Source organism: Engraulis encrasicolus, chromosome 22 (genome assembly GCF_034702125.1).
Source record: "Engraulis encrasicolus isolate BLACKSEA-1 chromosome 22, IST_EnEncr_1.0, whole genome shotgun sequence".
NCBI classification, from domain to species: Eukaryota; Metazoa; Chordata; class Actinopteri; order Clupeiformes; family Engraulidae; genus Engraulis; species Engraulis encrasicolus.
Window position 1 is genome coordinate 6565461 of NC_085878.1, and position 10611 is coordinate 6576071.

The 10611-nt window shown below is 40.7% G+C and overlaps 1 pseudogene; it reads right to left on the reverse strand.

Moving 5' to 3' along the window:
* Positions 1–1684: 1684 nt before the first annotated feature.
* LOC134439157 (matrix metalloproteinase-18-like) lies at positions 1685–9708 on the reverse strand (annotated as a pseudogene).
* Positions 9709–10611: the final 903 nt, after the last annotated feature.

Consider the following 10611-nt stretch of genomic DNA (forward strand, 5'->3'; position numbering starts at 1 on the left):
CCGTTTGGACAAAAGTTTGGATCATCTTCTGTGATTTATATGATTTCCATTTCAAAGTATCATTTTTGAGCACAGTATTATAATACTGCTTTGTTAGAAAAACACCAACCATACAACCTGTTTTGAAGAGAGAATTTCCAAACCTTCTGGCTTGGTGTTGACCACTATGTCACTGTAGATGTGTCATGTGGTTTTGCCAAAACTTTTCTTGTCTTTTTTGTTTGATTGTTTGTCTACACGCTTTCGGGTTGGGCCCGTCCGATTTTTTTCTGGGCCCACCTGTTTTATTATTTCTGCCTACGCCCCTGACCTTAGTAGGTAGTGGTGTGGATCGGCACTGCCCTCACGATCCGATTCCATCACGATTCGGGAGGTACCGATTCGATTCGATTCGATTCTATGCGATCCGATCCGATTCAATTCTACAATGCATTGCAATGCATTACATTTCTACTGAAGCAAAGCAAAGCAAATGTTTAATCAGTCATGATGAGGCAATACAAGTAGTCAGATACTGAGCAACAATTTATTGGCTGTTTTCTGTATCAGTCTGTATCAGTCTTGCAATGTTTTGAAGTGCTTTTATTTAATTTAACATTAATTTGCTCCCAAAATATCCATGGAAGTAATTGAAACTTAAAAAAATTGCCGGATCGATTCTGGATCGTCCATGCCCCGCATTGGATTGGATCGCCGGATCGATCATTGTTGACACCACTATTAGTAGGCCATATGTGGGCCCTGCAGTCCTGTGTTCAATTGTACCACCACTGTTCAAATGCAAAGGCTGGGATGTCATGTTGTCAACCAGTTAAGTGTAGGACAGCCACGTGTCTGTGTGGTCCTTTACAGACCACTTCTCCATTGAGTTTTGGAAATTGGACAAGAGGCACGCTTTGTTAGAAAAACACCAACCATACTACCTGTTTTGAAGAGAGCATTTCCAAACCTTCTGGCTTGGTGTTGACCACTATGTCACTGTAGATGTTTCATGTTGATTTGCCAAAACTTTTCTTGTCTTTTTTTGTTTGATTGTTTGTCTTTCTTTGTCAAAGAGGGATGGTTAACAGAAAACGCCATGAACTGTTACAATAAGCATGTACTATACGTATATGACTATATGACTATATGTCAGTCCAATGTGGAAATTACATTTATTCTTTTTTTTTCACAACTTACTTCACAACATGGATGCAACATGTACTAAAACCATGGGGTCACATTAAGACTTGTGGACACTGCAATGATAAAAAAGCATTACAGAGAGCATTACAGACTGACAGTTAATTAATAGTTAAACAACAATGCACCAAGAGTATTTGAATATATTTGAAGAGTTCAGATGCAAAACCCCCTAACTCCATTTCTGAAGACCTGCACTTCTATATTTTTAGAGAACCCTGTTGTTAGTTTGGTTTACATTGATCTACTTGAAAATACATATAAATAGTTATATTACATAAATAAAATTAAAAAAATTGCAATTTTGATAGCTTTGTATTAAATAAAAATGAATTAAGATTATTTTCTGAAAAGGCACTTAGGGGGTTTTGCATCTGAACTCTTCATTTATTGATTGATTGACATCATGGCCATGGGTTCACACAATATATAAATTACATTCACATTATATTAAGAAATCAATTGAAAAATAATAATACACATAGTCACTTAAATAGGCCAATATAGAAAATAAATAATTTATGATAAATTCCATTTATATCACTAAAGATATAACGCATGAAACATGAACATTTTTTTATGTCAGTGACTAATCCAGTGTGCCACACACCCTCTTCAAAGTAATGACACATTTGCATGATGCATTGGCAGTGCCGTCTACATGTAGGCTAACAGCTCAGCATGTAACTTGCTGGCAGCACACGGAACAGCTTTCTTGAGCCAAGGCTAAACTCGTACATGATGGGGCCGCTGTAAAGGTAGGCAAAACCTGGAAAAAGAAAGAGGAACACGGAAAGAGAAAGAGGAACAGTGTTATTACAGTCACGTACACGTAAAATGCCATTTGCAGTCCTATTCTTCCATAGCCTCTTATTGTAGATGGGGTCGCTGGCGGGCCTATTCACTGTTTGCTGAAAATACTCCACTGCATTGGCATTGACATTACTGAGAGCCTTAAGTAACAGATGAAGACATAGCCATTGCAATTTTGGTGACAGTAAGGTTATAACAGAGGTTCTGCGCTAAGGGGTTAAACAACAATGCTTCATAAGATGACATCCAGTGACACATTGTTCATACATTAATTAACCTTTAACTATCACTTTGTTGCTCATTGTCCGGTATTATTATTTCTATGATAACAACAATAGCTTACATATAGTGAGCAAAGTGTTAACTAAGGGTTAGGGTTAGGATTTTCAAATCTGATCATCAGATCCAAGATACTATTCCTTTCCATGAAACGCTAATTTATGAATAAATACTTCATATGAAGTAATTCTTAAGTGCTAGCCTTTTGTGTCTGCATACTAGTACCCACCTTTGAAAGTAACTGCCGCTGTGACTTTTCCGTTGAATCCTAGAAACTCATGTTCAACCTTTTTGGGGTAACCCTCATCCATGGCCTCCTGTACTTCATCATAGCTGAATAGAATCAAGAGTACAAACGGTTTATTTAGAGAAGATCAGAGCACCAGTTCAGTTCTGTGATTTTATCTCAAAGGAAATGTAAGGGGATTTGGGAGACACAATTACGCTGTTAAAGAATATTATAAGAATGTTGCACACTCTGCTCCATGTTTTATTGGTGAAGTGACATTTCGGCCGTCTGGCCTTCTTCAAACTTACAAAGCAAGAAGGCCTGACGGCCGAAACGTCACTTCACCAATAAAACATGGAGCAGAGTGTGCGGCATTCTTATCATTTTCTTTAACATTTATATGCTCAGGAAGCCAGCACCTCAAGAAAGACTTTATTGGTGTGCGATACCTCTTTTTTTGTAAAGACACAATTAAGCTGGCACACGCAGGGCTTGCTGTGGACCAGAGGAGGAAGGCTATTACATACCTGTAGTAGTACTTGCCAACAAAGAAAAGTTTTTCCGTCGTTGTGGTCACTGAGCACGGCTGTCACCCTCTTCACCTTGTCTGGCAGGCCCACACTGCTCAGGCTCTTGGGGTAACCCCTGTCGATGTCATAGCCATAAACTGCCCAGACCTTCTGACCTGAAATCACAGTGGATATGATATATATATAGAATTATGAGGCTTCTGTTCTTATGACAAGAAATACTTTGTGATTGTAACTAAAGTAGACTATAGTCAAGGACATCTCTCCAAATCCACAACCTCACAGTAAAATTGGCGTGGGAGGCAGAAACGCTAACAAGTGAGCTAAAATTCAGTATGCTGGCTGTCGGCAGACCATATCACAAGTTCAGTGGCAGTCCTACAATGAGTTGTGCCCCCGGGCGACGTTCCCGCCCGATGCCCACCCCTTTCGTGGTGGCCCCACCTCAGGCGGAAAAAAAAGTCAAAAAACGCTAAACCAAAACCACTTATTGTAAATGTTATTATTACAACGGTGTGGAACAACTTTTTCTACAACAGTGTAGAAATCCAGAAAGTCAAAGAATGCGCGCACATCAGTGGCACAGGTGCTGGACCAAATGTAAGATAACTGAAAAGAAAATAAAGGTCCGCAACACTGTTAAATGCTCCCAAATATTTAATGGCACGACGTTGAAGTGCACTGTGATGAAGGACGGTTAGTCCGAAACGTCGTGCCATTAAATATTTGGGAGCATTTAACAGTGTTGCGGACCTTTATTTTCTTTTCAATAGTGTAGAAATAACACCTTTTAACAATTGCCCGGTCAGCCCGAGCCCAGGACTGCCCCTGCACATGTCCAAGCTATTACATCAAAGAAGGATCAGGAAGCACGCTCAACACCTTGTCTTCTTATACTTTACACTGGGTGCTTAACTTCGTCAATGAATGAACTCAAATCTCAAAAGAAGGCATTTTTGGAGACACCTGCGGTGGCATTTTGGGTAACTAAGTTTATTTAAGTCACACCTACTGGGGTCAAAGGCGAAATCGCCATTTCACACTGAAGAAGGGTGTAAGCCCGAAACGTCTGTGATGTGAGGCGATTAAAAATGAGAAAACAAATCTGATGAGTGCCTCTTTAGTGCACACACACACACACACACACACACACACACACACACACACACACACACACACACACTGCTGCTGGTGTACTTGACAGACCTTTTTATATTTATTTTCTTCAAAATGCTACTATTACCATGTCAGAACGCTATAAAGGACTTTTTTTAGGAAAAGCACAAAAAACACAACAAATACCTCTTAATGTATGTCCTCTACAAGTCTTCTGTTGTCCAGTCTTGCACTTTAAATGTCTGTATGAGCACTGTCTATGTCCATACTGTCTTAAGTCCATGTATAAGTACTGTCTATGTCTATACTGTCTATGTCCTTACCTTAATTAGTCTATGTCTGTATGGGAAAGCAAGAAATGTAATTTCAAATTCTTTGTATGACCAGTGCATGTAAAGAAATTGACAATAAAACCTACTTGACTTGACTTGACTTGACTTTATTCACTTTCTTTTGAGATTCAAGCTATTACATCAGCAAGAAGTGCAGTGTGTCTGCTTGAGATGTCCGTACTGGTGTGAGAATTTCTAAAGTTCTACGTCGAGCATTATCTGGCATCCGTTTCATGGTATCACCAGAATCATGGGCATGTCATGCTCACCTTTGAAGAGGTAAACTCGTTGGGTGTACGGGTTCTCGTAGGCGGCATCGATGTTCTCTGGGGCACCAGGCCAGAAACTCTTAATGAGGTGCTGCTCTGGGTTTGGTCTCAGTGGGTAACTACGCCAGAAGAAGCTGCACAAAAATAAACAGACAAATTCATGAAACATCCAAAGCAATTGGAAGGACACTAACAGTAACACATATTAAACCACAAACTGTACTTTTACTACTACTTCTACGATTGATAATTAATTTGATTACTAGAACTACAACAATTATTTGTACCATTACAGTGGCTGAACAAATGCACACAGGGCCCCATGGCAAGACAATGTAAGGCCCACTATAGGGCCTGCCAAGGTCACAATATGGCCCCCTCCAACCGTACGGGAGGGTCCTGGCCCCTGGGCAGTTGCCCTGCTCGTACCCCCTATAGCTCCACCCCTGTACTGTTATTAAAATTGTTATTACAGCCACAACAACGGCTATTGCTACTACTAATAATTATTACTATTTGTCGTAGTAGTAGTAGATATAGAGGTAGCAATAGCAGTAGTTCTAGAATATGGCCTATCAGGGCAAAGTTTGCGAGTAGTAGTGAAAAAATGTATTAACGTATTTTTAGTGTCAGTACCTCCCCTTGAAGAAGATCATCTCTCCTCTCAGAGTGGTAACAGCGTCAAGTTCAAGCTTTGGGTCACAAGCTTCAGGTGTTGTGGGATGAGTAGGGCCTGGCTCTGGGTTTGGGTTTTCACCTGTTACACATAAATATGAAACCTCTTACTACGTCTCGCCCATCACATTTGTTGTTGTTGTTGTTGTTGTTGTTGTTTTTGTTGTTAAAATCAAATGACTTGAAACTGATCTTCAGACTTACCGTAAATGGATTGTATTTCCAAAACGTCACTCTGTGGGAGAACAAAGCGCTTGGGATCTCTTGGGATGTAGTTTGGGTACATGAGGGCCCCACGGTCTTTGGAGTGGCCCAAGCCCAACGAGTGCCCAAATTCGTGGGCAGCCACCAGAAACAAGTTATACCCTGCAGCAATACAATGACATGTCAGACTGTTGGCCTACCTGCCTGTGAAAGGCCCAAGAATACTTTACATTTTGTCATTCATTTCCAGACTTAATGCTGACGGTAGTAATTCTGACTGTAGATCATTGGCATGACAGCCAGAACACACCCACAACCCTACTGCCCTACAAATCAATAAGGCAGTAACTGCATTGTTGTTGTTTGATTTTAATGACATACACATCAAGTTAAATAAAATGATTGATCAGCAAAGAATGTGATAATATGAAGTAACAAAACGGTCACATCTACTTGGGCTGGACAACAGGATCATTTTACATTTGTTTTAGTCATTTCGGAGCTCTGTGTAGTTCATCACTGTGACCATTCATAAAGTGTATCTTTTACATGAATATTTACGAAGTGAACAAACTATTATTTACTGGTCTGACTAGAGTAGGTATCGCAGACCGATGTTTATGTCATCATATAAAAAGTGTACATTTCGAAGCCATTTTGAACACTTACAACTTGATGGTAGTAGTAAATATTCATTAAAAAAAGATAGCATTCGTGAATAGGCAACATACATTCTGGAAATAAACTAATAAATAAAAATTACACACTAGACCGTTAAAGAGATATTCATACAGGGAGCAAAAATTGAAGTGCTTTACCTTCTTGGGAATCAAAAGTGAAAGTCTCATCGTCATCAAAATGAGCGTCCCCTCCGATCCCACTGGTTGGCGCAAAGGCATGGGCTAAAGTCTTGTCTGGGCCGTCAAATGGGTAGCCATCGCCGTGGTCTACAAACACCACAAACCAACATTAGGATGTGAGAGGAATAACCTCCATGTACACAACTATCATGTCATTGCCAAATTGGCACATTCCCTTAGATGTCAATAGCAGCATGTTTGCATTGTATTATTAGTCTACCTCATTACACTACAGATTACATTTTCATGTGGATAAGTGCCTGATGCTATCCAGTTATTTACATTATCTTTAGCCTTGTTTGGCATCTAATCATTACGCTTAACCAACAGTTAATAGCAGCCAAATCAGTTTAAGAAGCATTTGAGACATCTTTGCCCTTTTGCAGTAAATGAGTGGCATTTTACTTGTGCCTGCCCAGCCAATCATACTGCGCTGAATTTATGCAGTAGGACTTAACAAGGCGATATTGGGGATGCTAATAAACATCACATGCTTAATAATTATGTTTACAATCTGTGTTTACCTCTGGTGCCAAATGATATCATGATATCAGCTATCCCACTGTAGAGTCTCTTGAACGTCAGAGGTGTGACATCAGCCCAGACCTTCAGTGCTCTCTCCATGGCACTGTCCACCTCAGCCTTAGGCATATCTGGAGTGTAGTTCTCAATTCTAAAAGATAGATGGACACGTCAGTGAGCACACCTATCACATTTTTATTAATTAATTGATGCTCTACAAACAAGTAAAATTGAACGTTATGACTGTAAAAGATAGATACACGAAAGTCACATACACTTTTTTTTTTTTAAATTGTAATTAATTCAATTTGTGTGATCCAACAAAAAAAATACTGTTAATCCCACCCTTTGGTCAGTGTTACATTTTAATCAGAGTTAATGCTACTCAATATTGTGTAAGTGTGACTAAAAAGACCTGCAGAGTTGATATTACACTGCCCATCAGCAGAATTCTACACAGCGTTTGACTCCACTGTATGAGTAATGTGACTCTCTTCAGTGTTGTAAGCACTCTGGCTGAATTCGAAACGGGAGGCAGTGACTCGATGACTCTCCTCCTACATAAACAGGTCACTGATCAGAGAGGCGAAGTTAGCTGATGAGGCAGCCGTTACGAACGGCACTAACGAGTGCGCCGCCTTGCGCATTTGATGTTACGGTGATTCTTGCGATTCTATGGCGGGAGTTACGTTCATCACGTTAGCGCATAGCTTACGCATGCTATTTGAACGGTGAATGATCGTCAGACGGCGGAATCGTAAAATAGGCTATAAATAGATCTAGCGACCGCATATTTAGATACTACAATGTTGATTTATGCATTCGATTTTCAATATCTACATACATAAGTGTCAGAATAAAGAGTATGGTAAGGTAGTAGTTTGGGTAGTAGCCATGTTTGTTTTTCAGGTTTCCGGTTGAGAGGGAGGTGGCGCACAGCATGTTGGGTACCAAGGCAGCGAAGTCAGCATCTGATGTATCCTCGAAATATCCTCGTTACGCCCACAAATGCAGTCAACTGCCGAGAGAGGAAATAAAGCATTTTTTCGTTTCGATCCACACTTCATGACTCGATGTCCAGTTAGCTCACTGGAAGGACAGCTGCCTTCCCTGTTTCGAATCGGGCCTCTTTCTGGATGCAGGGCTGGTCTGGGGGGAGAAATAGGGCCCGGACACTTTTGGCTTAAGGGGGCCCCTCATAATTAGTGGCGCAGAACTGACTCACTGATGGGCCCCGCAGGCTCGTAGGCCCCTTTCTTTTTGTTTTTGTTACATTTCTGAAAACAGGAGTCCACGAGGGTGCAGGGGGGCCCACCGGGAAATGCCTGCTATGCCAGATGGCCAGTCCAGCCCACTCTGGATCAGATGACTCTGAAATATAGACACCCAATTTCTACTGTGTAGCTCTGCTGGCTATCATGACCTGTATGAATGAGGCTCTCCAAAGATATCAATAAACTTTATAGCGTGCTAAACTCAACAACAACAAAGAGCAACTGGGTGCTAATCCCCATAAGAAATAATAGAAAAGAAAAGAAAAGAAAAGAGAAGAAAAGAAAGACAGTGCTCTTAGTTACTTTTATATCTTCACAGACATGCTATGAGTGTATTGACCTGTAAGTGAGGTTATTGACCAGCCACTTGTGCCCAGTAAACGTTGTATGCGCAGCCTTGTCAGCGACTCCACAGCGGGACTTATTCATGGTCTCCAGGGTTTCAGCATCCAGCGTTCCCGTCACACGCAAACCAAAGAACTCCTGCATCTCTCTCAGTTTCAGCTCCCACGCGCTCATTTGGACGCTGGACCTAGCCCAGCTCCCACTTTCTTCAGTCAAATTGTAGAAACGCCTCAGGTAGTCCTGCAAAACAAATATTTATATTTATAGTTATAAAACAAGTTGTTAAGGAAACTGAGCTATTTTCCTCTTCAGCTGTTAGGATTTCTTACTTCATTAAAGGGGTATGCCACTATTTTGGGGCATAAACTACAGTTAAAATCGTTGACCGGGGTTATAAAGGTGGTCAAGTGTCTTATTTTCATGTTAGGCGTTGTCTTGCTTTAAGACAAGTTAAAAGAGGGAGTATGTTGCTAAGCTAGTGAAAGTCAATGGATCACTGTAGCATGTGTGATCCATTGACTCTCACTAGCTTAGATACTTACTCCCTCCATAAAACAAGACAATGCCCAACATGAAAAATACGACACTTTACCACCTTTATAAATCCAGGGCATCAATTTTAACCGTATTCAGACCCAAAATAGTGGCATACCCCTTAAAGCTGTAACTAATGTATGGAATAGGGATTGCTCCATATATAACCTTGACCTAACTGGACATAGATTATGTAAAAAAAATACAAGATTGTTAGAGGAAACTAGTTTTTACAGTCTGGCTTAAAAATTCTCCATCCTCTAAAATAGAGACTGGCACAAAATGTTCAGTACAAAGTGCAAAGTCTTCGGGAGATAAATTTGATTAAATTCAATATACCGTGGCTGCATCCTCGTCTGCAATGTTTGGTTCATAGTTGTCCATGGGAGCTGGGTTGGTCACAATCTCTGTTTCACTTGGCATCTTGAAGTCCATCGGTGTTGGGTTGGCGTGAACTGCAATAAGCAGCCCAAGTAAAACACACAGGCGTAAAGTTGTCATTGTGGATCTGCTTCTTTCTTCTGTGACCTACACAGGTTTGAATTTGTGTACCCCCTAACTGAGTTTATATACTGTTTTATGGGGAGTCTTAAGCAATAACTGACGTGCGTCACCCAATTTGGTCACCCGATATCACCACAATTCCATAGAATATGTGGTAACCAGAACACCAAGAGACAGTCATAGGCATTAGGCAGAACATAAATGTGGGCTACCTTGGAATACTCGATCATGCATCACATCTAAGCACAGATAAACCTGTCAATATCCATTATCCTGCAGACGTGACATCTTTTGATTGCATAACTCAGTGTTTCTCAACAGGGGTGCCGGGGCACCCTGGGGTGCCACAGGTCCCCCTCAGGGGTGCCGCGGAAACGTGGCTGACAAATAAATTATGTAATATAATACATATTTGTCTAAATTGATAAATGAATGTTAGTCAGTGGAATCTTTCATCTACCATTTACACAATATTACTGCTTGCTGGTTTGGGGTGCCTTGGAACTTTTCATGAATTGAAAGGGTGCCTTGCCTAAAATAAGGTTAGAAACACTGGCATAACTCATTCAATGTGCTGTCGGAACGTCATGTGCTCAATGACGTGCCAAGATTGTGAGATCACCATGTGTTTCCTTCATAGGGTGCCCAGAGGAAACGTGATGAATGCCTTCCTGTCTCCAGGTATTTTGTCCATTTTCATTCAGCTATTCTCAAGCTCGTAGCCCAGCTCATTTTGCAACAATCACTTGTTGTGAGTTTTTTTTTTCTGAGAGCACTAGCTAAACTCTGAATTGCTTGTTTTAGCTAGAGAGCAGTTTAGTGAGGACCACAGGCACAAAATTGCTAAAAGACTACTTAAAATCATACCTACTGGTGATATAAAGATCAGGGGTGGGGAGTTCATTGAATAGAAAAATACTCTAATAGTGAAGGATGTTAAGTC